The following is a 4,065-nucleotide window of genomic DNA, read 5'->3' as shown; positions in this document are numbered from 1 at the left end:
AATATATGATTCATGGTTTGGACAAAACCATGAAACTCCTTCAATTAATCCACTGGAGTCACCTCGGCAATTTCAGAATGATTGGAAGACCTGATGCTGTATTTCCAAAAGAGTTCCTCCCTTCTCCCAATTTCCTAAGACTCCTTTAGCAATTCTACCAAAAACTTTTACTCCATCTTTTTTTTCCTAAGTGATTTTTATCATTGATGACATATGAACAAAATTGAAAGTGAATTACCCTTTCATTCTTCCAAAACACATTTTTTCCCTTTATAAATTCTATGATGAGATGGACAATATTTCTCCTAAAATGTCATAGACTGCCTTACCAAATCAACACTGTGTCTTATGGTGAGAGAGACACTAGCCTGACACTTCTTAGGCCAAGCTATTTAGAGGAGCCTGGGGTCTTTTCATGTCAATTCTGGTCTCTTTTGTGACCTGAGTAGGCTGAGTCACAATCCCACTCAACTTGGTTCTACGTCCCATGGATAGACAGGACACTGAGGCCCCTACCCTTAAGGTCCCTGTTTTCCCCCAAAAAAATCCACAAGAGAAGCAAAAAACAACCCGAATTCTGAATGCTAGAGGAAGAAATCTGAAGACTTACAACTTACACACAGGGACAGAAAAAGGATAAAACCCCAAGACTAGTGTACAAATAAATATAGGAGCTCCCTGGGATCCACAGCCATGAGCTACATTCCCCAACCATCAACTCACCAATGTGAGATACTGCAATGGCTCTGATTTCCCAAGAACTAAGTGGTCAGCAGCATAATGATCACCAGCATCATCCCTGGCATCCACTCTAACTCGAATAACCCTGCTCTTAATGGCTAACACTAAGGGATAATTGAAAGCAGTTGCTTCTAATGGCCAACTAGCCAGCTGCTATTGCACCTGCACCCTGTTATATCCCTCTGAGTCCCAATGTACTTTTATTCCAATAATGGAGCAATCCAGTCCTGCTTCCTGTACTGGACTGTGTCTACGTGTTTTACCTTTTCCCAATGCTTACAGCAGGAAAATGGCTGCCCTCAGCGAACACCTATCCTATCAGACTATTCCCTTCCACTGAAAGCAAGGTTCCATTGTGTATGGATTCTGTGTACATTTTGTTATGTGACTCTGGGCAAGTCACTTAATCTTGTTTGCCTCAGTTTCCTCATCTCTAAAATGAGTTGGAGAAGGAAACAGAAAAGCACTCCAGTATCTTTGTCAAGAAAATCCTGAAAGGGATCACAAAGAATGAGACAAGACAAAAAACAGCTAAACAAAAACAAACAAAAAACCAGTTACAAATAGCATATAGCCTGGAACATAAGTAAATTTTTAATAAGTGCTTTATCTCTATCTCCATTTATCTATATCAATCTCTTTCTACTACCTATCTACCTATATTTTGTTGTTGTTATTTAGTCTGTTTATAGTCATGACCTACTTAAATATGTAATTGTTATTTCCTCTGATAAAACATAAATTCCTTAAGAGCAGGAAATTTTTTTATCTTTGTATGCCCAGTTCTTGGCACCTAGTAAACACTTACTAAATACTTGTTGATTGATTAAATGATTGATTCTCAATGTAGTAGATTATGCTGCCTCTATATATGTATGTTCTCTCTCCTGATTACATTAAATCTGAGTCCCCAAGTCTTTTGCCCATCTAAACTTCCTTCTCTTATTGACTGACATGTTATAGATAGATAGATAGATAGATAGAGATATAGACTCCAAAGTCATCAGTCTACCAATGTGAAATAATACTGTATATCTATCTATGTATATAGATAGATATATAGATATATATGTAGATATACAGTATTATAAATACACATTTGGTATGTAAATATGTATGAATATGTATATGTGTATATATGGTTTATGTATGTGTGTGTGTGTATGTATACAAACTTTTAATTTACTACCCTCACATATAAGAAGGGTGCTCAGGGCCAGCCTTACACACTGAGTAAATGTTCTTCTACATAGTGTTTGGAACCTTTGCTTGTCCATACCCTTTGCCCTATCTTCTATGGATGTATCTATTATTACCTTATTAAGAGGAAGAAAAAAAACAACTTTTGATTAAGTCCTGTGACAAAGGCTTCACCCCAACATGAACTGGTTGAGTTAGAAGACTTCTAATGGAAGGCCCTATCTCTTGTGCTGGCTAATAAAAGGTAGTACAATGTAAAGAGCGCTAGATTTGGAGTCAGATTCAAATCACAGTTTTGCTATTTACTGCATCCGTGATTTTGGGTAAGTTATTTATATTCTCTGGACCTCAAGTCTTCATCTGTAAAATTGAGGAAGCATAAGATATCTTCTAAAGTTCTTTTCAGCTCTAAATCTAAAGTTCTATGAGCTACTCAGGTATGGTTTATTCTTAACTTTTCCCCTGTGCCTTTCTTCTAGCGCATGGGAACAGGTATTTTCCCTCCAACCTCACTAGGAACCATTAATGACTTCCTTGGAGCAGTAGTACATGGGAGCTGCACGTGCTTGCCGAAAACTTTCTTGCTAATTCAGCCTGCGAAGAAAATTTGAGAATCACCTTCCCCATCCAAAAATATGTCAGAAAAATCAGTAGACAGAGCAATGATGGAATAAGCTGAAGAATCCCATAAAAGTTATGGGTTCATCCAATATCTCAAGAATGAAGTTCAAGGGGCAGCTAGGTGGCGCAATGGATAGAGCACCGGTTCTGCATTCAGGAGGAGCTGAGTTCAAATACCTCAGACCCATAACACTTATTAGCTGTGTGACCCTGGGCAGCTCAACCCCATTGCTTAGCTTTAAAAAAAAAAAAAGGAATGAAGTTCAAGAGCAGTGTTCCTAATCCAGCATGCTATGTGGAAGAAAGGGGATTTTCTTTTTTATTTCTTAATAATGATCCAGCATGATCCCAGAAACTAATCTTCTAGAGAGGAAGAAGGGAAAAATTTTCTGAGACAGTCTTGAGCATTTTGTCTGTGGACTATGGGATGAAATAAAGGCTATCCTAGACCTGATATGCCTGAATGAATTTATGGAAGCACCCCATTACCCACATTCATAGAAACCCAGACACAAGCTACCTTTGGAGTTGTTTCCAGTGTAAACTTTAGGTGGGAGCAATAATAAGACAAAAAAATGACTTTTTTGGATTAGTTCCCAAGTTTTGACTGGGCCTATGTGAACTCAGATCATGAGTGACCCTGGGCCATGGGTTGCATATATATTGTAATGTGATTGGAGCCAAAAAAAGCTCTTTCCCAAAATTATGCCACACACTAGCCAAGAATATTACTATTTGTAATCTATTCTTTCGATGTGATTCAGTTAAATAAGTATTTTTCAAGCATCCACTATATGCCAGACCCTGAAGTTACAATGACAATAAAATACTGTCAAAGAGTTTATATTCCATTGATAGAAGAGCTATAAGTAAATATAAAATTTATACTTTTTGTTGTTGTTCAGTCATGTCCACCTCTGTGACCCAATACTAACCATGGGGTTTTCTTGGCAAAGATCTTGGAGTAGTGGTCTGTCATTTCCTTCTCCAGTGGATTAAGGCAAAAAGAGATTAAGTGATTTGCCCAGGGTCACACAAATAGTAAGTGTTAGAGGCCAAGTTTGAACTCAGGTCTTTCAGATTCCAGGCCCAGTGTTCTATATCCACTGAGCCATCTAGCTGCCTAAAACATATAACAAGCATATATAATTCGGTGAGGGGCAGGGAAAGCACTAAGAAGTGAAGGTAATTGGGAAAGGATTGTCTAGAAGATGGCACTTGGGTTCACCTTTAAGGGAAATGTTGTCCTACCTCTGGGCTCTTAAAATGCAGATGCCCCTATTAAGGGATATCCTTTTTTGCATATAACTTTCCTCCCTGACAGAAAGGACTGAGTCCACATGAGAGCTCTCTATGCCTAGGAATAGAGGTGAAACTTAAAACGCAAGAAAGAAGAGACAGGTAATGAAAGGATAAATTTTGCCATTTGCAATTTTGCATTGGGCTGTCTGCGAGCTGTGTGTGTGTGTGTGTGTGTGTGTGTGTGTGTGTGTGTGTGTGTGT

The sequence above is a fragment of the Vombatus ursinus genome, unplaced genomic scaffold, assembly GCF_900497805.2.
Source record: "Vombatus ursinus unplaced genomic scaffold, bare-nosed wombat genome assembly UNPS02010548.1, whole genome shotgun sequence".
Classification (NCBI taxonomy): Eukaryota; Metazoa; Chordata; class Mammalia; order Diprotodontia; family Vombatidae; genus Vombatus; species Vombatus ursinus.
The sequence above is the reverse complement of the archived record's forward strand: the minus strand, read 5'-3'. Positions refer to the sequence as shown.